Raw genomic sequence first — 26850 nt, 5'->3', positions numbered from 1 at the left:
TTTCTCTCTTTTTTTTTTAAGTGAAAGCTAGAAACGTGTGACTATCCTGGAGCCATTTCTAATTTCTAGCTTTTGGGAAAAAATGTGAGTAAGAAGCATCCACTTGAGGGATGCAGGGGTGGAGATTCACACCAGTGTCAGAGCCCTCACGTTACGCCTTTTGTAATTGACTTTAGACATGACTATACATTACCTTTGCCATGGTAGCCCCACAGCTTTGCCTACACTCAAGCTATAATGTGGCAGAACCTGCAGGAAAAGCATTGCTCTTTGCTCGTGGCTGTGACCATTTTATTGACTAATTTCCAGCCTCAGAGGGCCCACAGCATCAGGCCTTTCACTCTGCCCTTCTTCCTAGAGGCCAGAGACCAAAATAAATGTGACAGCTTGAGGATTTTCCTAGTGGTTAATTGCTGCTCACTCCACCCATAGAAAGAAAAACTGGCAGGGATTTTATCCTTTGGGGTCGCAATTACTTTTTGAACAGGGGCAATTGCAACTGTGGAATGGCTGAGTCAGGGAATTTCCTTTGTCTTTAAGATAAAGATGCTATGGGCTCATGTCATTGGTGACCTGGAGCCTCCCCTTCTACCCCCAAATCTCCTAAAGCCCTCTTATCGGGGTGTGGGTACCTGCCCCATATTTCCAACTCCTTCCTCTCAAAAGCCGTTTCCCGTATACAGCTGAAGTCAGATTGTTCCATTTTTATGAGGTTGAACTATATGAAATGGCTGATATTTGATCACTTTTTACCTACAAAATGGTTCAGCCTAATTCAGTTTAGAGGTTTTCTTTTGAGCAGGAGAGAGAGAGAAACATCACAGTCAATATGAACTGAGAACTGGAGATGGTGCTACTTCTTGGAGGAGAGGCCTGGGGCCAGAGGCAAGGGGTGGACGGGGGTTCCCAGCCCCGTTCCCAGGTGTGGGCACTGCAGCTGGTGCACCCATGCCTTGACTTCACCCTGGAGAGAAGATGCTTATTGGAGTGGGGAGGACAAACGCCGAGGAACATCAGCTTCACTGATGATGAGTCATGAAATCCTACAAAGTCAAAGCAGCTTGTTGCGGTTGAAAAATGCAAACGACTGTGTCTTCATCAGAGTTAGAAAACATTGCCCATATGCACGTGTAAAGGAGCACTTTCAACCTGCTGTATTTCCCTTGCTTGGGCAAATGCTGAGCTTTGATTTTTTTCTCTCTCTCTCATGTTCTTTATGGCAGTTGCTTTCCTAGATTAGAAAGGTTTGCATTTTCTCACATCTTTCTCTCATGCTGAGCATGGCTATGACATTACTCGAATCAAAGTAATAACCAAACCCCAATAGCTCCGCTAGAACATGTAGAGACTAGCCGGTTGGGGAACGAATGTAACCTTTTAATCTGCTAAGGAATGGGTTCTAAGTTGATTCATGCCAATGAATAACTAGGAAAACAAAGATCACAATTTGAAATGGTGGACCCTTGCTTTTCTTCCTTAGTATCACAATAAAGTGTGATTCGTGCTCCTGTTGGTTGCAGCATAGGACACACAGGCTCTGTTGGGATTTATTTAGCTAGAGGCCACTGACAGAATTCCCTGGATTTTGTATCTTCTTCAGTAACCTACATGCTAAAGAGGATAGACTCTTTTCTCCTTGCGTCCTCATGAAATTTGCACCAAATAGCCAGAGAAACCCGAGAAGGTTTTCAGTTCTTGGGCAGTGTTCCCATCAACTGCTGGGCCCAAGGACTTGCAGCAGTGTCGCAGATGCTGGCTATTTTTCGTGCAAACCACAAATCATCCAGTGCCACGTTAGTGATCTTGATCCTGACCCTGGCTCTGCTATAGAAAACCTCCTGTCACTTGAACCCAGACCCCCAGAGCTCTCCTGGAAATAGTTTACTAGACTGGGTAAACCAATGCTCTCTACTCATCTCCTGTAAGGATTCTTATCACCTTAGTGGTGTAGCATTTGTTGTAGCCATTTGTTGTAGTTCAGCTAATCTGTAGTTCAGCTAACTAACTAACCAGTTTCTTCTTCTGCAAACTGGTGTAATAACACGGCCTTACAAAGATGTTGCTATAAGCATTAAGATTAGATTAGTTAAGGAGGGAAGGATTGGGAGTTTGGGATTAGCAGATGCAAACTATAATATACAGGATGGATAAACAACAAGGTCCTACTGTATAGCACAGGGAGCTATATTTAATATCCTGTGATAAACCATAATGGAAAAGAATATGAAAAAGAATATATATATGTGTAACTGAATCACTTTGCTGTACAGCAGAAATGAACACAACATTGTAAACCAACTATACTTCAATAAATTTTTTTAAAAGGCTAAAAGATTAGATTAGTTAAAGAGCCTGAAACAGGGGCTGACACATAACAGATGCTCAAGAAATATTTATTATCCTCAACTAAAAGCAACTCACTAATTTCAAGCATTTACTTTGTGATAACATATGAAAACTGAAATCCAGTGATTTCTACTTCACTTTGCTAATGGTTTGCTAACCATCCCGGGACTTGGACCCCACATCAACCTTCCTGGGCCCCAAGCTCAAGCCTCACAGCCTCACATTATGAGCTGGGGACCTCCTGGTGACTTTCGTCAGCTCTCTTCTAGGGCAGCTGTTCTCAAAAGCATGCTGTGGGACCAGCAGGAAGAGCAGCACCTAGGAACTTGTTAGAAATGCAAATTCTTGGGTCACATCCAGAGCTACTGAGTCAGACACCCTGGGGTTGGGGCCTAGCAGGTTTTGACAAGCTCTGCAGGTGATTCTGATGCACTAAGTGTGAGAACCACTGCTGCAAATGTGAGCCATGGGGAGAGGTAAGGGCAGGGAGGAAGGCTTGGCTTCTTTTCTCTGGGGGTCCCTTCTCCTTCCTTATCTCGAGATTTAAAAAAAAGCAGCAAGAAAATCCCCTTGCTATTGCCAGAAGAAGATGTCAGGAAACACCTTTCATTCAGCCCCTCAGTTCCCAAATGTTTTCCCTCTCCTCCAGGGACCTCGAGTTACAGCTCTAGCAGGTCTCCTTGGCTCCTGTGTTCTGGGTGCCAGCAGTCTGCCTCTGCATGTTGGGCTTTAGGTGAGAATAAATTTTTCTCTCATCTCCTTTCCCTTGTTATCGGAGTCAGACATATTGAGGCATACCCCTTAAAGGCTTAACTTCCCTGCCCTCCCAATATGCCTAGCTCTGTCCTTTTCCTCATTGATGCTTGCAGTCCTAACCCCAAGGAGGTAAGGAAAATGGGGTGGACTGGAAAAAGGGGAGGAAGATGCCTAGCAAAATGGGACCACCCTGGGTTTTGCTGTTAGGTGGTGAGTAATAATTCTCAGTCCAACTTCTTGTCCTGGATTTTCTTTTTTCTTTTTTTTTAAATTGAGGTATAGTTAATTTACAATGTTGTGTTAGTTTCAAGTATACAGCAAACTGATATAGTTATACATACACATACACATATCTATTCTTTTTCCGATTCTTTTCTGTTATAGGTTATCACAAGATATTGAGTAGAGTTCCCTGTGCTATATGGTAGGTTCTTGCTGTTTATCTATTTTATATATAGTAGTGTGTATATGTTAATCCCAAACTCCTAATGGATTTCCTTTCAGGTTGTATCTGAAGTACCTTCGAAGCCATCCTTCTACTCCCTCCCCACCCACCCTCCGGGAGCCACTCCTTCCTAGTCTATTTACTAGTCCCTCTGTTGCTGAGAGGATTAAATCAGCAAATAGAAGCTCATCTGAAAGCATTAGGCAGCCCCTAGGAAGGGAGTGAAAAAGGCTGGTTATAATTTTTCCTGAGTGCAGTTTTTGTTCTGATGGAAACAAAACAGAACAAAAACAACCAAAAAACCCCACAAAACAAATATTGAACAAAAAATGAAAAAGGTTTGCCTTTTCTGTAACACACATCTGTGTCACCTCTCAGAAGTCATAGCAACCATCTACTTTCCTGAGACATGATCCCATTAAAATATTAGCTCAGTGAATGGTGATGAGAAATGAAAATTGGATGTGTTCTTATGGTTACCAAAGGGGAAATGGGGGGGAGGATAAATTAGGAGTTTGTGATTACCAGATACACACTACTATATATATATAATAAACAACAAGGACCTACTGGATAACACAGGGAACTATGCTCAGTATTTTGTAATAACCTACAAGGGAAAAGAATCTGAGAAAGAAGCACTTTGCTGTATACCTGAAACTAACACAACATTGTAAATCAATTATACTTCAATACAAATTAAAAAAAAAGAAAATTGGATGTGTAAAACATCATATAGAATATATATGTTTTAGTATTTATTTTATTATGAGAATTTCAAACATAAAAATAAGCAGACAGAATAATATAATGAAACCCCCCTACCTATCACCCAGCTTCAACAACTGTCAGTTCATGGCCAGTCTTGCTTCATTTGACCCCATCCACTTCTCTCCTTCCCATATATTTTTTAAAACAAATCTCAAATGTCATATTATGTTATCTATCACTATTTTAGCATGTACCTCTAAAAGGTAAGGACTTTAAAAAAATATAGTCACCATTATCAGACTTTAAAAAGGTAACAAAAATTTCTTAATGTCATCAAGTATCCATTAAGTGTTCAAATTTCTAATTTTCTCATAAATAGCATAAATTGTTTTAATCATGATCCAAATAAGGTCCACACATTGTAATTGGTTATTTGGCTTTTAGGTCCATTTAAATCTACAAGTCTCTCTCTTCTTGTAATTGATTTGTCATTTAACATGACATGTTCTCCTGTCTTCTGAATTTCCTGTAAAATGGTATTTGAACCAGACTTGATCATATTCAGGTTTGATTTTTTTTTTGCAAGAATGCTTCATATATGGTATGGCATATAGCACATTTCACAAACAAATATTAAGGATTATAGGCTTATCAGCTATTTTGAATTACACGAATCACCATTTTATCTCTATCCTAGCATATTCTTGAGAATCTGTAGTATCTCCTAGTATATTTTCAGTCAATTTCAATGCTTCAGAAATTTGTGAATTTTTTTTTCTGTAGAAGAATTCTTTGTCTCTGGCTATGTGGAGTGGGAGGGCATTAAGCTCTAAATCAGACCAAAGGCCCTTTCAGTAAACAGTTAAGGGCTTTGCTCTTTGATTTTTTTTTTTTTGTAAATGGCTCTAGAAAAGTTTTCCAGAGGTAAAATCTAGCATAAGTCAAACAAACAAACAGTCATGTAATTTTCATCAGGGTTCTAATTCAGAATGTCTAAAGGTTTTCCAATCAGCAATAAGATAGTCATCTATAACAATAATTTTATTTTCTTAATGTTTTCTACAACCTCAATTTCCATATCTAAAACTGGATGATCATTGAGAATGCCACCCAAATCTATTAACTAATTGTAGAAGGGTGCCTCCTAAAGGCTTTATCTTCCTAAAAGTTTAACCTGAAAAAAAAAAGCTGGTCCAAATTATGCTTGCAAATGAATGTGTGTCCATGTTGTCAGGTCACAAAAAAAGGAAATATGATACTAAAAGAGCAAACAACTATCTGTAAAGCTGATTTAAATTTCTATTAGCTTCAAATGTGTGCTTGGAAAAACCATTTTCCCAGCTGTATTAGTTCTCAGTGGCTGCTGTAACAAGTTACTATAAACTTAGTGGCTTACAACAATACATTTTACTATCTTACAGTTCTGGAAGTCAGACATCTAATATGGGTCTCATTGGGGTAAAATCAAGATGTCTGTAGGGCTGTATTCCTTCTGGAGGCTCTAGGAGAGACTCCATTTCCTTGCCTTTTCCAGCTTCCAGGGGCCACCCACATTCCTTGCCTCCTGGTCCCTTTTCTCCATCTTCAAAGCCAGCAACATTAGGTTGAGTCCTTCTCTATTTCCATCACGCTAACCTCCTCTTCTGCATCCCTCTTTCACTTTTAAGGACCCTTGTGATTACATTGGGCACATCCAGATAATCCAGGATAATCTCCCTATTTTAAGGTTGGCTGATTAGCAACCTTAATCCCGTCTACAACCTTAAGCCCCCTTTGCCTTCTAACATAAAATACTCACAGGTTCCGGGGATTAGGCTGTGGACATCTTTGGGGGGCCATTGTACTGCCTACCATACTAGCCAAACAGTGTGTGAGATCAAACCAAATAGCTGGGCTAAATATTTGAAGTTATTTGTTTTTGTGAACTGTCTCATATTCCTTTGAGTAAGGCAAGATATAAATAAATAACCAAACCAAATGCTGTTTCAATATTGAAGATAAACATAAATAATTATCCTAGTTTGTACCAAATAATGAACATGTGTCTATATCTTGCATCCTTGTTTCTGTTTATTGCCTTTTATTTTCCAAAAGAAACCTTAAAGTTAAGTAAACCTCTCTGGATTTCCAATTTAAAACATATTCTTTAGCAGATGTTTTCATTATCTTTAGTTTTCAGAAATTCTATTTTAATATGTCTGGGTATAGATATGGGTTTATATATTTGGGTTTTTCTCAGCTTCTTGAATCTGTAGGTTTGTTTTTCACCAAATCTGGGAAACTTTCAGCCATTATTTCCTTGATTTTTTTTCAGCCCCATATCCTTTCTTTTCTTCTTCTGAGACTCAGATGACATGAATGTTAGATCTCTTGTTATTTTCACATAGGTGTCTGAGGCTCTGTTCTCTCTCTCTTTTTCCAATGTATTTTCTCTCTGTTATTCAGTTTGAGTAATTTTTTTGATCTATCTTAACTTTCACTGATTATTTTCCCTGTCATCTCCATTTTGCTATTGAGCCCTTCTGATGAGTTTTTAATTTTGGTCAATGTATTTTTCAGTTCTGAAATTTCCATTAGTTTCTTCTTTATATTTTCTATTTCTTTGCTGAGACTACTTTTTTTATTTGTTTCAAAAATGTTCATAATTGCAAATTAACCATTTTTATGATAGCTATTTTTGTAGGTTAGGGTTTTCTACATATACAATCATGTCATCTGGGAATAAAGACAATTTTATTTCTTCCTTTCTAATCTGTATGCTTTCTATTGTTTTTCCTTGCCTCACTGCACTAACTAGTAATTACAGAACAATTTTCAATAAGAGTTGTGAGAAAAGATATCCTTGCCTTGTTACTGATTTCAGGGAGAAAACATTCAGTCTCTCACCATTAACTGTAATGTTAGCTACAGGTTTTTTCTAGAGACCCTTTATTTCATTAAGGATGTTCCCTTCTGTTCCTGGTTTGTTGAGAGGTTTTATCATCAATGGATATTGAATTTTACTGAAAGCTTTTTCTGCATTTATTGATATGATCATACGGGTTTCCTTAGTCTTTTCAAATGTTTAAAATTTTTTAAATATTGATTTTTGAATATTGAACCAGCTTTGTATTCCTGGTATGAATCCCACTTGGTCTTGATATTCTTTTTATATACATGACTGAACTCAATTTGCTAATTTTTAAAGGATTTTTGCATCTGTGTTTGTGAGAGATATTGGTCTGTATAGTTTGGTTTTGATTAGGATAATGCTAACCTCATAGAATGAGTTGGGAAATGTTCCCTCCTCTTCCATTTTCTATGAGAGATTATGTAGTATTGATATTGTTTTTTCCTAAATGTTTGGTAGAATTCACCAATGAAATCATCTGGGCCAGGAGTTTTGGGGGGGAAGGTTTTAAACTATCAATTCAGTTTCTGCAATACATGGCTATTCAGTTATCTCTTTGACCTTGGATGATATTTGGTAGTTTGTGTCTTTCATCTAAGTTATTCAGTTTATGGTCATAGGAATGTTCATAGTATTCTCTTATTAACCTTTTAGTATGATTGGCTGTGATCTTCCTCTTTTATTCCTGATATTGATAATTTGTGTCTTTTTTAAAATTTTCTTGGTTATGCTGGCTAAAGATTTATCAATTTTATTGATCTTTTCAAAGACCTAGGTTTTGCTTTTATTGAGTCCTCTCTCTTTTCAATTTCTTTGACTTCCCTAATTTTTATTACTTTCTTCCTTCTGCTTGCTTTAGGTTTAATTTGCTCTTCTCTAGCTTCCCAAAGTCTAAGCTTAAGTTGATTTTAGATATTTCTTCTTTTCTAACATTTTCATTTAATGCTATGCTGTAAATTTCCCTCTAAGTACTATTTTATCAGCATCCCGTGCATTTTTTATTGTGGTACAATATACATAGCATAAAAGTTACAATTTTAATGATTTTTAAGTGAGAAATTTAGTGGCATTAAGTACATTCACAATGTTGTGCAACCACAACTATCCTTTTCCAGGACTTTTTCATCATCTCCTCCCAGCCCCGCTAACTTCTGTTCTACTTTCTATCTCTATGAATTTGCCTTTTTCAGGTACCTCAGATAAGTGGAATTATTAAATATTTGTCCCTTTGTGTCTGACTTTTTTCACTTAGCAGAGTGTTTTCAGGGTTCATCCATGTTGTAGCACTACAAATTTTTATACATTCTATTTTCATTTTCATTTTCGTTTAAAATGCCTTAAAATTTCCCTTGAGATGATTTCTTTTGACTCTCTAGAGATGGGTTACTGAGAAGTATATTTTTTAATTTATAAATATTTGGTGATTTTCTGGATATCTTTCTATTATTGATTTTTAGTTTAATTTTGTTATGGTCTGAGAATGTACTTTGTATGATTTCTATTTTTTAAATTTGTTCAGCTTTGTTATATGTCCCAGAATGTGGTCTATCTTGGTGGATGTTCCATGTGCACTTGGAGAGAATGTGTATTCTGCTTTTATTGGATGGAGTCTTCTATAAACGGCAATTTGGTCAAGTTGCTTGATAGTGCTGTCCAGGTCATCTATATCCTTACTGAGTTATCTCAGTAACTTACTTACTGAGTTATCTCAGTAAGTAAGTTATCTCAGTTATCTGTCTACTTGTTCTATCAATTACTGAAAGAGGTGTTGAAGTCTTCAACTATAATTGTGGATTTGTCTGTTGCTCCTTTCAGATCTATCAGTTTTTGACAGTCTTGTTTGATTGTTTAGGAAATCTTCCTCATTTTTTTGGAAAATTTGATTCTTTTTTGTGGTGTAATTTTATTTATTTATTTATTTTTGGCTGCATTGGGTCTTCGTTGCTGCGTGCGGGCTTTCTCTAGTTGTGGTGAGTTGCTCCGCGGCATGTGGGATCTTCCCGGAGCAGGGCTCGAACCTGTGTCCCCTGCATTGGCAGGTGCATTCTTAACCACTGCGCCACCAGGGAAGTCCGATTCTTTTTTGAATGAGGTAGAGGGTGACAAAACTCATGGGAAAAAAAAAATCTTTTCTTGAACTGAAACTGGAAACACAGTGTCTTGAACTTGTAGTTACTTGGTCATTTTGGTAAACCATTTTGTTGTTTTCACCAGGACTCTCTAGTATTAAAAGAAACTGCCTGTCTTATGGAGTTTTCATATGCACAGTTGGCTGTCAAGGTCTTCATCATGTGGCCAATGATAAATTTAGGATTAGTAGAGCCACTTCAGTGGTACAGATTTGCCAAACTAAGACTCTTAAATATTTCAAGGTTCCAGCAACTGGTTTATGTCCCAGAAAGGAGATACAGAGATGGTGGCTTCCCTGGAGACAGGGACATTGGAGAGGTGAGAGTTTTTCTGTGGTTGCTTTGTATGTATCTAAGTATATATGTATTTGTCTTCTGCTGACTGCAGTCAGCAGCTGCCGACTACAATGCACTCACCATCTCTCCTTCAGCTTGTCACATAGACTGTATGCCTCTTACAAATATGGCATAGCTATGTGGTTTGTCCTTGGTCTCAACTTTCCTGTAGTTCTGAGACCCAGAACAGGATCCAGAGTATAAGCTACAGTTCCCTCCAGTTGTTTTGTTCCAACAAGGGTTCACACTGTGTCTTCAGGGCAGTGTCACTGGAGTTTGGAAAAGAAAACTCTAGTCCCTTTGAAGGAAACCTATCTGCTGTTCCATGCATTAAATATGGCTGTAAATCCTTTTCTACTTCCCCCATTAAGAGGTAGAGTTGATTTTCCCTCCTCTTCAGTCTGTGACTTGCTTTGTCCAGTATAATACAGTATAAGTGACACTGTGCAACTTCCAAGGCTGGGTCTTAAGATACCTGAAACTTCTGTTTTTGTGTACTTGGAAGGCTCCCTCTTAGAACTCATCTGCCATGTTATGAGAAGGCCAAGTTACATGGAGAGGCCATGTATAAGATATTTTAACTGACAGCCCCAGCTGAGTTCTCTCAGCCTATAGCCAGCACCAACTGCCATCATGTGAGTGAGCCATTTTGGATGTTTCAATGTAATCAAGTCTCCATATGTCTGCAGCCCCAGCAGACATTATGTGGATATGCAACAAAGGATTAATCTTCCCCAAAGAAAGGTTTGGTCCTGCTCAGCTTCTGAGAGGTATCTCTAAGACCTTGGAATGTCCTGTCTGGCAAGAGTGTCTTTGTTTACCTGGGGGCCATGGGCCATACCAGATAGTTTTTGCTAATAATGTGATTTATTGTAAGGGACTTGGGCCATGTGGTATCAGCTTGATCTTTGAAGGGGCTGGAGACTAAGGTCAGCCATGTAGGGGGTCAACCAAGCCTATGTGACCGAGCTCCAATAAAATCTCTGGACACCAAGTCTCAGGTTAGCTTCCCTGGTTGGTAATATTGCGTGCATGTTGCTACACATCACTGCTGGGAGAAGTAAGTTCTGTCCATCCAACTCCACTGGGCAAGGACAACTAGAAGCTCCATGCCTGGTCTCTCCTGGACCCTGCCCTATGTGCCCTTCCCTTTGCTGATTTTAATCTGTATCCTTTCACTGTAATAAATTATAACTCTGAGTATAATGGCTTTTCTGAGTTCTGTGAGTCCTTCTAGTGAACCTGAGGGTAGTCTTGGGGACGCCCAAATGCTGGCGGAAGAGAGGAACTGCCCAGCTAAGCCTAGCCAACCTATAGAATCATGAGCAATAGGAGACGGTTGTTGTTCTCTTAAACCATTATGTTTTGGGTTGGTGTGTTATGCAGCAATAGATAACTAAGACACCTGTCTTCTCTACTGGATGATAATATTTTTGAGAGCCAAGATAATTCTGTAATTTCCACTCCTTTAGCATAGCACCTTATGTGTTGCAAGTATAAACATTTGTTAAATCGTTAAATTGGAGTAGTTAGAAACATCTTTGTGGACTAACTGAGAGAGACTGAGATAGGGGACTTGCAGAGTGATTGCATTATTTCCATCTGTATATAAAAGAAAGGAATCTCCACTCCTTTTGTATGAAATCTAAAGATACTTGCAGTTTTTCAGAATTGCTGTGCTAGTAATGATTTGTTCTTTCTTCTTTCAGAATAGTTGTACCGTGGTGTAAAGAATACTGCTTGGAATATAATGGTTCAGTTCCCAGTTCTGCCTTTTCTCACTACTTTTATAAACTTGGGCAAGTCTCTTGACCTTACCAAATCTCATCTTGAAGCAGAGATAATAATGGCAGTTCCACAGGGTTGTCGTGAAGTTTTAATGCATGCAAAAAGTGTTTTGAGAAATGTAAAGTGCTATGTAGGTATAAAGTATCATTGGAGACTTTGGATTGATGGTACTTGCTTAATTTTAATTTTTTTAGCCCTTCTAGCCCATCATTTGTCATAAATGCTTTTATTTTTATTTTTAAAATTTATTTATTTATTTTTGGCTGCATTGGGTCTTTGTTGCTGCGCGCGGGCTTTCTCTAGTTGCGGCGAGAGGGGGCTACTCTTCATTGCGGTGCGCGAGCTTCTCATTGTGGTGGCTTCTCTTTGTTGCGGACCACAGGCTGTAGGCCGCACGGGCTTCAGTAGTCGTGGCACGTGGGCTCAGTAGTTGTGGCGTATGGGCTTAGTTGCTCTGCGGCATGTGGAATCTTCCCAGACCAGGGCTCGAACCCATGTCCCCTGCATTGGCAGGCGGATTCTTAACCACTGCACCACCAGGGAAGTCCCATAAATACTTTAAAATATGACTGGCATCTCAATAGCATAGGGAATATGAAAATTTGTAAAATAGTAATAAAACAACTTCTAAATAGTAGTTTTCCCTCTTTTTTCTTACATCACATCCTCACCACCACAAACTACTCCACTGAATTTTTTTTCAGAAAAGAAATGGAGAAAAATAATGAGAAAATGTGGCATTGAAACAGGATTTCTTCTTTTTCCCAAACATGTCACATCTTCCTACCTCATCCTTTCACCTCTCTTATCGACATGCCTTTTAATTCAATGAAGAACGACTGCAAGGTATTGACAAGATACTATTTGTTATGCCCCAATAGCCACAGTGAACTCTGGGCCCTTCTTACTGAGTTAGTTTTGATAGTGTCAGGTGGTGATGCCCCCAGAGCTTTAGAACTGGTCCATAGGCCTATGAAAGCCACATTTGGGTTCTTCAGGTTTATACCTGCAGCTCAGAGAATAGAACCCAAAAGGGCTTCCAAAACCTTGCTGTGAACTTTCTTAACGATGCTGTAATTCCCCAGGGTCTTCCCCAGTTATGTTGCTTTGATGCCATTTATAAAACATTGGTTGTCTTCCTGGATCTCATAAGGTGCTAGCTGCCCCCTACATTTACATGCATCCTATCAACTGCAATGATTTTGAATATCTGCCAGTTTCTAACATGAATAAAAGATTAGAGCTGGAAGGAACTTTAGAGATTGGAGCCCTGACCCAGAAATTGTTTGTCATGACTTGACAGGAGTCAAGGGCTAGGAGTAATGGCTTATCGGAGTATGTGAGCAGGTTCTAAGAGTCCAGAAAGAAAGGGTTTAAACCAGAGCCTGAAGACATAGTGGTAAGTTCCAGGGATGGGGTGGGGGAGCATGGGAATGAGAATCACTCAAAGCAAGTTAATATGCTGGATAAGAAATCAGAATTGAAAGGTATTTTGACAGCTTGGAAAAATTAGCTGAAACAAAAACCAGGCAATTTCCAGAAGTAAATAAAAAATATTTCACACAGATTCCAAAATCAAGCATATAGGCATATAAGGGAAACCAGGTTTAATGGAAATTCAGTAAAACACTTAGGTTTCAGCTGCCAAGAAGGTCAGAATGAGTCAATCGTGTAACATCATTTTTTTACAATATGAATACAGTCTTAGGATGTGTGAGTTAAGCCCAGAATAAAGGAGATAATGGTCCCATTCTCCTCTGCTTGAGTTATGTGTAAACTGTATTCTGTTCTCAGTGCCATATTTTAAATTGTATGGATAAACGATACTGTATTTAGAGAAGGAATGCAATATGGTGAAAGGTTTAGAAACCACTTCACCTGAGGAATGGTAAGTTAAACTGGGCTAGTTGCCAGGTAGCAGAAGATAGTTGGGGAAACATATCAGGTGTTTTAAATAATTTGAGGGATTGTTATATGAAAGAAGAATTAGGCATATTCTTATGGGTCTTGAAGATAGAATTTTGATAATTGGATGGAAGCCATAATGGGCAAATTGGAGCTCAGTGACGGTGAGAACTCTACAGTGAAAGTTGCCCATACATGAGAGATTTAGTATGAAGGGGATACACTACTCACTGGGGAAGTGCTCAAAAAGAGGCTGAATGGCCCCCTACCCGGAACTCTGAAAAGTGGATTCCTATACTGGGTGGAGGGGAGAGGTTGAACCAAATGATCTTCAAGATCCCTATCTCTTTCAAGTTTCAGAGATATCCAATGGCGGCCTAGCACTCTAACTTGCCACATAATTATGCAGTGGACTGGCCAGCAAAATGGCCAGTAGGTCTAGTGCCAGAGTAGAATGCCCATACGACTCAGGCATAAGGTCCTGAACTTAACTATAAATTTCTTGAAGGCAGAGATAGCGTCTCATCTGTTTGTGTAGCAGTGTCTTGCATGTAATAAGAGATGCTTTTCAAATGTTTGTAGAATGAATGAATGGACAAATGAATGTTGGGCCTATATTAGTCCCCTAGGCCTACCATCACAAATTACCACACACGGTGGCTTGAAACAACAGAAATTTGTTCTTTCACAATTCTGGAGGCCAGAAATCTGAAATTAATGTATCAGCAGGGCTGCACTCTCTCAGAAGGCTCTAGGCAAGAATCTGTTCCTTACCTCTTCCAGCTTCTGGTGCCTCCATGGTCACATTGCCTCCTCCTCTTCCGTCTGCCTCTTCTAAGGATACTTGTCATTAGATTGAATGTCTACTTGGATAATCTAGGATGATCTCCTCATCTCAAGATCCTTAACTCACTTACATCTGCAAAGATCCTTTTTTTCAGTAAGGTCACATTCACACATTCTGGGGATTAGGACATGGACATATTTGGGGGGCCACCATTCAAGCCACTACACTTATTTTTAATGGTCATTAAACTATCACCATTATTCAAACAATAATGCTTGGCCTCTGATGATACTTTCTATGCGCAAAGCAGAATAGTATTGAGAGATTCTCAACAGAGACAGTGTAGTGCTTAATAAGGTAACTCTTGGAGTCAGACAGACCTGAATCTGTTACCAATGTTGCTACTTAGTAGCAGTGTATCTTTGGCCAAGGTGTTGAACTTTTCTATATTTCATGTTCCCTATCCTAAAATGAGAATTGTAGTACCTATCTCATAGGTAAATATAAATGTTCCATGAAATAATGTTTGAAAATTACTTAACATAGGACCAGGCATATAGCTGACTCTCTGCAAGTGGTCAGTATTATTGATTAGTATGAGCTCATTCCTTTTCCCTGGTTTCAGACTGCCTGAGGTGTCAGGCTTTTGTTATTCCTTAGAAATTTAATTGAAATCAACCTATGCTTATGGAGGATTGACTCTGCACAATACACTATCATATGTAATAGGTATAAATGATAAACAAGACAGACACTGTCCTGCCCTCACAGACCTTAGAATGTGATGGCATCAGTGGTTAATAAAATATGGAATTATAATACAGCATTGCCATTATGACAACTGGGGAAACATAGAAACTGGAGAAGTCGATAGAAGGGGCACCTAACCCAGGATCTCTGTATATGGGAGGATACTTATATTTGTAGAAGAATGCCCAGCTGGGGCTGATCTGGATTCAGACCTTGGCCATGTCTAAGGAACTGGTGGATCAGTAGTTCCTCAAGTATTTACTGGTATGTGTTGATTTTGCCTGGGGAGATATGTGCTCTTTGGGTCTGGAGAGAAAGATGGGGACATGAGGCAGTCGTCTTAGTTTAGGTTCCCCTAGAAGTAGACTTGAAGACAAGGATTTGAGTGCAAGTAGTTTTGAGGGGAGATAATCCTAAGAAATACTAATAAGGGGGTAGGGAAGTGAGACAGGTAAGAAAAGAGTCACTGAATGAATGATGCCTTATCAAGCCAGTTACCACTGTGGTTAACTGGAGTTTCCTTGTATTGGGGAACTCTAGAAGCTGATGTAGAACATAGGCCTTGGAGTTATCCACACCTATTCCTGTCAGTCATTGGCTGAGGACTGCACCCAAGAAGACTGCCTGCAAGCAGGGCAGGCAGGCTACTGAAGAAGGCCTCAGGCAAAGTGATGCAGCTGTTGGCCATCGGTAAGGCCTGAGGAGATATGGGCATGACACAGAGGGCATGTGACACAGGAGGAAAACATGGTATGTGTCCCAGCTTGTGGCCAGCGAGGAAGTATGTGGCCCATGAGCAGAGGGGCTTCTGGCAGAAACTAAAGAAGGTTTTCTCATGAGGCTTCCTGTAATACTCGGGAAAAAAATAGTGCTTCTTAGGGACCAGGTGACAAAATGCAGCACAGAGCTGGGAGGAGGGGCTTTTCCGCCATGAATGCCTAGAACGCAGTGTGGCGCATCAGAGTAAGGACTCAAAACAAACCAGTTCTGTTCAAATACCTCATGATCCACAGCTTTGAGGAGAAGCAAAAGCTGCTTCCATGGCATGGAAAATGATGCTCTTCTGGAGAGCACTGAAGCTGGGGGAAATGGTGAAGGGAGGACTGTTTTTGGCTTCACAGGTCTTGGGGACTCCAAAACCAAGGCCAAGGTGGGTGAAGATTTTGAGAACACATATAAAATTTTTCTAAGAATTCTCAGAAGTAAGTGGGGAGACTTTGGGGAGAAAGGTGTCCTGGTGCAGGTGACGGGACTGAACCAGTGGGATTTGAGTTTCTACTGTCTACACAAAGAATTGGGCAGCCTGTGGAAATTTAAGTTACACGTGACTCCCTTCCTATACCTCCTCCAAAAGAGGCTGCTAATACTTATGGACCACCTATTAGGGTGCCAAGCATTCTACAGATCTTATCTCATTTATTCGTTGTGATAAACCCAATGCATGGGTGAGAAAATTGAGGTTCATTGAGGGTAAATAGTTTGCCTACTAAACACAGCTAGTAAATGGCAGACCTGGTATTTGAGCCCTAACTTGTTTGACTTGGGAACCCATGCTTTTTTTACACTATCTCCTTATGCTACCTGGTAACATAAACACATCTGCATGTGTGGTTTTGCACATATATACAGTTTGAACCCAGAAATGGATTTCAAATTAATAATCTTAAGAAGCTGAAACCATAACCATATTTTGAGTTATATGAGATGCTTAAGTTATGTAAGACAGTTTTTTTTTTTTAGGAACAACCCCAGCAACATTTAAAACAGAAGAATAAAGAACTGAGGATGAAGGGAGTAAATGTCATTATTATTCACTGACATGAAAAAAAATGAGAAATGAAAGAATGGCACACCTCTGCCTTTTCTCCTAAGGTGAATAATAGCTATTTGCTTTACAATGACTTCTTTTTCTATAGGTGGATGAAATCTGGGTCCATATATTGAAGGATCACTTTTCTGCCTGGGATATAGTGAATTTTTTCAGGGCTAAAAATTCCCTTTCTAAAATGGTTACCCAAACCATTTTTAAAACAGAGACCACGTGCTCATATTGGGATTTCATTCTTGTGCTAAAAGCTCTGGCACTGTGTCTCTGACTGCTATTATACCTATGAGAAGAGTTGACTTTATTTTGGGGGTTGAGCCCATTTGTTAATCCATGATGCCCTTGAGAAGAAGGGGAAGGAAAAGAGAAATGGGGTTTGGAGTGTGGGAGTGAAGAAACTTATGCTCTCAAGTATCTGGAGTGAGCAAAATCTAAGTGAGGCCAAGTAAGACATTTAAAGAAAGTGTTGGGATCCTATATTCTCCTTGGTTTTGGCAAGAAAGATGTCAAAGATGTAAATAAGTGGCTGAATAAATACATGGAGAAAATATAAACCTGAGCCTTCTTTCATAATGTGAGTGTATCCTCAAGGAATGGAAACTAATTTTATTATTACTTTGATCCATAGTTAATAAAATTACAGATAACATTAACTAAGCATTCATTATATAGGAGGCAGTATGCTTTTTTTCCCCCACCAATTTGTGATTTTTTGTTTGTTTGTTTTGTTTTGTTTTGTTTTTGCCCACGCTACGCAGCTTGTGGGATCTTAGTTCCCTGACCAGGAATCGAACCTGGGCCCTCGGCAGTGAGAGCGTGGAGTCCTAACCACTGGACCGCCAGGGGATTCCCAGGCAGTATGCTCTGTTATGTATCTCAGTTATCTCAAGGGCACCCCAAAGCAGGCTTTATTTTTAAGTGAGGAAACTGGGACTTAGAAAATTTACATGACCCAAGGTCTTACAACTTCTAAATGGTAGAGTTGAAATTTGAACTCAAGTAGTCAGACTTTAGGACTTGTTTTCCAAGATGAGTATGTTATACTGCTTCCCTGTATGCTAAAATAAGACCATGGTCCTGGTCATAAAAATTTTTTCTTGAAGTGTAGGGTTGCATATTTTTGGACTATCTTCTAGCATTGCTCACCCCTGTGAGTAAATTTCTGAAATATTTATTCAATTTATGTGTCTGTCTTGTCCATCTCTGTATTTCCAGCACCAGGACAGTTAATTACGATACAGAATAGTTACTGAGAAATTTTTGTTGACTGAATAAACTCTTCATTCCTCTATTTCTCTCTGTTAATGGGGGTGGGGGGAACCCAAGAGTTGCTGAGGAATGTAATACATTTTTTTTTTTTTTTTTTTTTTGCAGTACGCGGGCCTCCCACTGTTGTGGCCTCTCCCGTTGCGGAGCACAGGCTCCGGACGCTCAGGGTCAGCGGCCATGGCCCACGGGCCCAGCCACTCCGCGGCACGTGGGATCCTCCCGGACCGGGGCACGAACCCGCGTCCCCTGCATCGGCAGGCGGACCCCCAACCACTGCGCCACCAGGGAAGCCCTGTAATACATTTTTAATTGGTTGGTTTCTAAAACAATGGTGTCCTGTCCTGATAGCTCTTTACACTTGTAATATCTAATTATTCCGAAGGCAACATTTGTTAGCTGCCTTATTTTAGGCAGAATGTCAACTCTTAGATGTGAATTATATTTTCATATTCATAGGGTTCAGAAATGTACCTTTTGAAGCATTCATGGGGGTGGTACTTTAAATGTACTTTAAAAAACTGCACTCAAAGGAACTAATTTGGGTTTTGCTTTTGGCTGACAAGCTTTTCCTAGGTGTGGCTGAGACTCTAACAAATCTACCCTTCCAGTAATGTATGCATATGATAGGGTGCTATACGAGGAGATGCCTTTGTGTGCTCCTTCCCTTCCCTTGGAACCTTAGGAAAGGAGCCTATGTTCGATCTTTCCATACTCTGCAGTTGTGTGACCTATAAAATGTTTTGCTGACATGCATTCACAGTATCCAAGATGAGGTTTATGGTGCCAAGTACAGTGCACGGTACATGGTAGGCCCTCAGTAAACGCTGGTTGGGTGATTAACTGAATGAATGAATGCATGAAGATATGGTTTGAATCAACTTGATATAATTTGAAGAGACAGAAATGCTCTCCCTTTGCCTGAAGATGACTAAAACCCTCATATGCCTCCATTTGGGGGCTAAAGCTTTGGAAGGCAGTTAGAATGCAAATATACTGAATGAGTTCCTAACCCACTACCTTGAATGAGTATTCTGGATTTAGAACTTTCCAAGCTCTAGATGAAAAGGAGGATTCAAAAAGATGGGATGCGGGACAGGTCCATTTTGATGAGGAATAGGCGATGTGGGGAGGTTCAGAGAAGCTATGTGCAGGATAGGAAATCAACAGAAGGGAGGATACCATAATAAGACTGCAGATAGAGAGGATAAGGGGATTTCAGAGGCACCAAAAGTCATTCTCGCTTCCCATTCACCATGTGGGTCCACTCAGATTGTCACGTGTGGCAAGCAGAATGAGACTGCAGCCCAAAGGGACAGGCTGCTATCCATGACTTTGGAGCAAGTAGTTTTAACTTGGTGAGAGTGTCATGTGTATGTCTGTGGTACATGTGGGACTGAACGCTTGGCAACTCCAGTTCTCTCAGCCCTCCCAGAGTGAGCTGAACCTTTGCTGTTAGCCAGCCTCCAAGAGGGACTGTGATGATCCTCTCCTCTTGATATTTATGTTCTTGTGGAGACTCTTCCTACACTGAATAGGACATTGAAAAAATGATGGTGTGTGACCTTGGAGGTTAGGTCATAAAAGACAACACAACTGCAACTTTGATCTCTTGGACAGCTTGCTCTGGAGGAAGTGGGCAACCGTGTCACGAGGACACACATGCAACCCTGTGGAGATGACTGTGTACAGAGGAACTAAGGTCTCCCACCAACAGCCAGCACCAGCTTACCAAGCATGTGAGTGAGCCCCCTTGGAAGTGAATGCTCCAGCCTGAGTTGAGCTTTGAGATGACTGCAGTCCTGGCTGACATCTTGAGTGCAACCTCATGAGAAACCCTGAGCTACAACCACCCAGCCAAGCCAGCCCCAGATTCTTGACCTACAGAAACTGCAAGATAATAAATATTTATTGTTGTTTTACATCACTAAGTCTAGAGTAATTTTTTTTTACACAGAATTAGAGACTAATACACTTTCTTTGTCTTAAAGTCTGTGATCATAATTGCTATTGTACTTACTATTCTGTCAAATGGGTATCAGGTCTTCCAGATCTCTTTAAAGGTGGTGGTTTGTTCTTTTTTTCTAGCTTCATATTAATAGATAAGAATATAGGGATGTACAGCAAGGACTCTAGAGTCAGGCAGACATTAATTTAAGTACTGGTTTGGCCACCTGTGTGACTTTCATGACGTTACTAAATCAAACTCAAATTTATTATGAGCATTAAAGGAGCAAATGCATTTCAAGTGCTTAGGGTAGTTTATGGCTTATGGTAAGAGCTCAATAACTGTGATAGTTATTATGGTTAGTAACTGTATAAAGAGATGCTTCTAAGGGCCTTGCTTTACAAAGTAACTGAAGTATGTTTTGTACCTTAAGTGGGGAATTTGGTTTCCATTAGAATTATTAAATCAATTTATTGAGGTATAATTTGTATACTGTAAATGCACCCATTTTAAGTGTACGATTAATGATTTTTTTAATTTACTGAGTTGTGCAACTATGACCATCATCCAGTTTTAGGATATTTTTTCATCATCCCAAAAAGAAATCTTGTGCCCAGTTGCAGTCAGCCCCAGGCAACCACTAATCTACTTTCTGTCTCTATATATTTGCCTTTTCTGGATATTTCACCTAAATAGAGATGTACAATTTGTGGCCCCTGATGTCTGGCTTATTTCTCATAGCATGTTTCTGAGGTTCTTCTATGTTGTAGCAATTATCAGAACTTCATTTCTTTTTATTGTCAAATAAAATTCCATTGTTTGGATATACCACCTTTTGTTTATCCATTCATCCATTGATGGACACTTGCGTGGATTCCACTTTTTGGCTTTTATGGATAATGCTCTCTGAATATTGGTGTAGAAATTTGTTGTGTGGGCATATGTTTTCATTTAGCTTGGGTAGATACCAAGGAGTGGAATTGCTCGGTAATATAGTAAAGGTATGTTTAACTTTTTAAGAAATTCCAGTTTTTCAAAGTGGCTGCACCATTTACATCTCCCCCAGCGATGTATGAGAGCTCTTATTTATCCATATCCTTGCAACATTTCTCATTGTCTGTCTTTTTGATCATAGCCATTCTAGCAGATACGAAATGGTATTTCATTGTGGTTTTAATCTGCATTTTCCTAATGACTAATGATGGTGAGCATCCTTTCATGTGCTTATTGGTTATTCATATATTTTCTTGGGGGAAATATCTATTCAAATCATTTGCCAATTTTTAATTGTTTATTAAAAATTTAGTTGTTTATCTTATTATTGTGTGTAAGAGTTCTTTGTATGTTCTGTATACACATCTTTTACTGGATATGTGATTTGCAAATATTTTCTCCCAGGCTGTGGCTTGTCTTTTTATTTTCTTAATGGTATCTTTTGAAGCACAACAGTTTAAAATTTTGATGAACTCCAATTTAACAATTTTTTTCTTTTATGGGTCATGTTTTTGGGATCGTATCTAGGACATTTTTATGGAACCTAAGTTCTTAAAAAATTTTCTCCTAAAGGTTGTTATAGTTTTAGCTCTAACATTTAGATCTACAATTCATTTTGAATTAATTTTTGTGTATAGTGTTAGGTAAGGGTCTAAGTTCATCTTTTGGCTTATAGATGTCCATGTGTACCAGCACCATTTGTTGGAAGGACTATCCTTTCTCAATGAATTGCCTTGGTACCATTGCTGAAAAATCAATTGACTGTAAATATAAGAGTGTAGTTCTGGACTCTCAGTTCTGTTCCATTTATATATGTCTATCCTTAATGCAGTATCATGTTGTCTTGATTGCTGTAGCTTCATAGTAAGCCTTTTTTTTAACTTTTTATTTTATATTGGAGTATAGCCAATTAACAATGTTGTGATAGTTTCAGGTGCACAGCAAAGCAACTCAACCATACATATACATAGTAAGCTTTTAAAGTTTTAACATGAAAGTCTGCCAGATTTCTTTTAAAAATTGTTTTTTAGCTATTCTGAGGCTTTTGGTTTTTCATATAAGTTTTAGGATAATCTTATCAATTATAGAGAGAGACACATACACATTGCTGGAATTTTGATGGGGACTGCACTGAAACTATTGATTAATTTTGGAAGAACTGCCACTTTAGCAATATGGAGTCTTCCAATACATGAACATGGAATGTCTCTCCATTTATTTAGATTTTCTTTAATTTTCCTCAGCAGTGTTTTATAATTTTCAGTGTACTTGTCTTACAATTCTTTTGTTAAATCTATTCCTAAACTTTTATTCTTTTTGATGATATTATGAATGGAATTGTTTTCTTAATTTCACTTGGATCATTTATTCCTCGTATATATAAAGATATAATTGATTTTCATACATTGATATTGTATCTTGCAACCTTGCCGAACTTGTTTATCAGATAGTGTTTTGAGATTTCCCTAGGATTTTCTATTCACAGGGTTATGTCATCTGTGAAGTTTTACTTCTTTTCAACCTTAATGCTTTCTACTTCTTTTTCTTACATTATCGCACTGGCCAGACCCCAAGTGCAATGTTAAATAGAAGTGGTGAGATGGACATTCTTTCTTTGTTTCTTATCTTAGGAGGAAAGCATTCAGTCTTTCACCATGAAATATGATAGCTATAGAGTTTTCACAGATGCCCTTTCTCAGCTTGAGGAAGTTTCCTTCTATTTCAGGTTTGTTGAGAGTTTTTTTTTATTATGAATGGGTATTGGATTTTGTGAAATGCCTGTTCTGTATCTGTTGAGATGATCATGTAGTATTTGCCCTTTATCCTCTTAATATGGTTTGTTATGTTAATTGGTTTTTGGCTTTAAACCAACCTTGTATTCTTGGGATAAATCCCACTTGGTTGTGGTGTATAATCCTTTTTATATTTAACTAGATTTGGCTTCCTAATATTTTCTTGAGGATTATAGTGTCTATATTCACGAAGGATGTTGCTCTTTAATTTTCTTTTCTTGTGATGTCATTGTCTGGTTTTGGTATCATGGTAGTGCTGCCTCACAGGAGTCGGGAATTAGTCCCTCTTCCTGTATTTTCTGGAAGTTTGTGTAGTATTGGCATTATTTCATTTTTAAATGTTCGATAGAATTTATCATTTAATCCATCTGGTCCTGAGTTTTGCTTTGTGGGAAGTTTTTAAATTACTAATTCTATTTCTTTACTTGTTATATGTCTATTCAGATTTTCTACATTTCTGAGTCAGTTTTGCTAATTTGTGTCTTTTTAGGTATTCATACATTTCATTTAAACTGTCTAACTTGTCATAAAGTTGTTCATGGTATTCCCTCATAGCTCTTCTATGTTCTGTAAGGTCAGTAATAATGTCCTCTCTTTTTCATCCTGATTTTGGTGTTTTGTGGGTTCTCTCTTTTTTCTTGGTCAGTCCAGCTAAAGGTTTATCAGTTTTGTTATCTTTTCAGAGAATTAACTTTGGTTTAATTGATTTTTCTTTACTGATTTTCTCTTTCGTATCTTATTGATTTCCATTCTAATTTCTGTTTACTTCTTTCTTCTTGCCTTGTGTTTAATTAGCTCTTTTTTGGGGGTGGGATTCATAAGGTAGAAGCTTACTATATTGATTTGAGATCTTTCTTCTTTTCTAACATAACTGTTTATGGATATAAACTCTTTAGCTTTAGCTGCATGCCATATATATATTTTTTTTTTAATTTAATTTTATTTTTTTGTGGTATGCGGGCCTCTCACTGTTGTGGCCTCTCCCGTTGCGGAGCACAGGCTCCGGACGCGCAGGCTCAGCAGCCATGGCTCACTGGCCCAGCCACTCCGCGGCATGTGGGATCTTCCCGGACCGGGGCACGAACCCGTGTCCCCTGCATCGGCAGGTAGACTCTCAATCACTGCGCCACCAGGGAAGCCCCCATATATTTTTATATGGTGTGTTTTCATTTTCATGCAGTTCAAAAATCTTTTTCTTTGTAATTTCTTCTTTGACCCATGAGTAATTTAGAAAAGTGATATTTAATTACCAAATATTTGTGGATTTCACAATTTTTTGTTTTTTTATTTCAAATTAAATTCCATTGTGTTTCAGAGAATATGCTTTAAATTATTTCAATCTTTTTCAATTTGTTGGTACTAGTTTTACTGCTTAGAATATGGTTTATCCTGCAGAAAGTTCTGTGTGTACTTGAAAAGAATGTATATGACATTGTTTAGTGGAGTGTTCTATAGATGCCAGTTAGGTCAAGTTGTTTGATAGTGTTGTACCTATAAGGTACAGCAAGTCTTATATATCCTTGCTGATTTTCTGTCTAACTCTTCTCTCAATTTGGGGGAATCAAATATTGAAGTCTCCAAATTTATGGCTGAATTGCCTATTTCTTCATTTTTGTATCGTGTGCGTAGGCATAATTATGGCTCCCCAAAGATGTCCAAGTTATAATCCTTAGAATCCCTCAATATGCTATGTTACATGGCAAAAGAGAATTAAGGTTGCAGATGGAATTAATATTGCTAATCAGCTGACCTTTATAATATCTGAAGTAGCTCTTAGTCTAAAATGAATCATTATTCCTTTCTGCCCACAAAACCACACAACCAATACCAAATAAGGAAACCATGCACTGTCTTTATAGAGTAAGGGAATAAGATCCAGTATCCCATTCATTATGTCAAGCAGCAACAGATTTGGGCTCTTCTTCAGCCTTTTGTGTGACATTGAGCAAACTACTTAATTTTACCGAGCTTCAATTTTGTATCTTTAAAATGTTTTATACCTATTGCAGGATAATGTATATTAAATATTGAGCTCCTCAAACAGATGTTAAAAAATATAGAGAAAATAATCTAAAACTCATTTTGTGCAATGAGAGGTAGTGAGTTTGAAAACATTCACTACCTGGGCACTGGGAGGCAGCAACTCTTTTTTTAAAAAGTGGAAAGGGTAAATAAAACACAGAGAAAAGCTTGAGATTGCTTATATCTCACAACAAATGACATTCATGACCAATTCTGATTTTCCTTCACATTCTGTACCTTAAGCATCTAGGGAAAACTGCCTCACTCAGGCATCTGAAAACCTTTTTGCTGCCATGGTGCAGCAGAAACTCCTCCCCCACGCCATCTCTTTCTTCATCATTTGACTTGGAAAATTTAAGATGATAATTTTATTTCTGTGACTTTAATACTGAGAGTGAGCCCTTCAGAGAATCCAACTAGCACCTCCTTTTCTGAAACCCCTCTGTGTGTTCTTAATTCGGGCTTGCTACTGTCAGCCTACTCTCCAGCACCTTCCCTACCTCACTGCACCCCTGCTAACACACACCCACTGACACAATTTACACCCACACAATGACTCCAACATAAAGTGTAGGCTTGTGAAGCAGCAGACTTTTTGAGAACCACAAATGCAGACTTCAAGGCAATCTCCAGTTACATAAATTGCAGGGCCCCATGCAAAAGAAAAATGTGGGGCCCTTTGTTCAAAAAGCAGGAACAAAGTGCCATTAAAGGTACTAAATGGTACTAACTTGTCCTTTCCTCTGTGGTCTCTCTCTTTCTCTTGACTTGTCATGATGTTTTTTATTTGCTCTTTAATATGATTCTAAATAAAGAAAAATTTAAAAATTGAATTATTAGCATGAATTTTACCACTCATCTTTATATTGCCCAATGCTACTTTTAAATGCAAATTAACCTGTATGTCAAATCACCAAAATTAGACAATTAGTATTTTGTAGCTCATAGGTGCATATATATTTAATTCGTACCAGGACAGTAGAAATACTACACAAAATGACACCAAATATTTTTTTTTGCTCGTATCTCTTTGGCTTTATCGTCTCATTGGGCTTCACTTACAAAACATAAGGTCAAAAATGAAATTATTAAAAATTTGAAGACAAAGCCAAATATTTTTATCTCACTTCTTGATGTGCTCACATTCTACCAGCACTCTACCTTCAGCTTATGGATGAGTAAGGAAAAAGTGAAAAGAACTGTGGGTTGCCCTATCTTTCCCTTTTCCTTCTGTGTCATCATTTTCAGAATAAGTGGTTGGCTAATGCAGCAAAGTACTAAGAGTAAGAAAGGATATAATAGGGCCCATTGGTTGTTTGTGTTTCTTAGAATACCAATGCCATCTTAGCAATTTCTAGTTCAAATGGTAAATGTGGCTTCTACAGGCTGTCAGTGCCCCTACTTACTCAGTCGTAGATGTAGCACACTTACCTCGTACTCACTTTTAGTGTCACTGACCTCTTGATGCAACATGAGTCTACTGGAGCTCTGTGCTCATGAAATATCATGAATGTTATATGAGAATGGGGTGACAAGGAACAGTAGACACACACATTGCCCATATATTCCCTGCTCACACTCATGCTCCATTGTTCTATCAGATTTCCCTTAGAAAACACAAGTTTGAAGATAAAATTACTAAGAATTTCAAGACAGTGGGACAGTACAGCATTAAGCCAAGCACAAGACCTTTCTGAATGTGGGGCCCTGTATGACTGCACAGGTTGTACACCCGTGAAGTTGGCCCTGAAGAAATCTTTTTATTCAACTTCCTCCCGTTTAGCAGGCATGTCAGCTTTTCTGTTAACTTCCTCTCTGAATCATTTTCTGAAGCAGTGTATAAATATACGTTTGTATCCATCACTGTTAGTTGGCATGCCGAGGTCAGGTGCTCAAGCAGGATTGTTCTTTCTCATTTGCCCTGCAAACTGCACACAAGCTGGTTGTTTTAGGAGGCTCTCTGGAAGAGAATACTCCAGCCCTTCGCTATCCCCTATTGTACCATGAAATTACACTGATGGGTTCAAAGGATGCTGAAAGTGGCCTGAGGGCTTTGGCCTTGATGTCACCCAGGAGGTCCTGTGATTTCCCTATACAGAGGTTGTAGCTGGCAAGCACTCCGGCCTCATCTATTTTTTCTTGTATTTTATTATTTATTAT

The 26850-nt window shown here is 38.7% G+C and overlaps 1 long non-coding RNA gene across 1 annotated transcript in view; it reads left to right on the top strand.

The window, feature by feature from the left end:
* The window catches only part of LOC309839220, a 122780-nt gene extending 104614 nt beyond the window's left edge, over positions 1-18166 (top strand). Inside the window, exons 4-5 of the long non-coding RNA XR_014298486.1 lie at positions 16584-16715; positions 18043-18166. This is a non-coding gene — a long non-coding RNA (uncharacterized lncRNA). The remainder of the gene's footprint in view (positions 1-16583; positions 16716-18042) is intronic.
* The last annotated feature ends 8684 nt before the right edge of the window (positions 18167-26850 follow it).

The sequence above is a fragment of the Grampus griseus genome, assembly GCF_964374135.1.
Source record: "Grampus griseus genome assembly, chromosome: X".
Lineage (NCBI taxonomy): Eukaryota > Metazoa > Chordata > Mammalia > Artiodactyla > Delphinidae > Grampus > Grampus griseus.
Note: the sequence above shows the minus strand (reverse complement) of the source record. Positions and strands in the feature narration are given on the sequence as shown.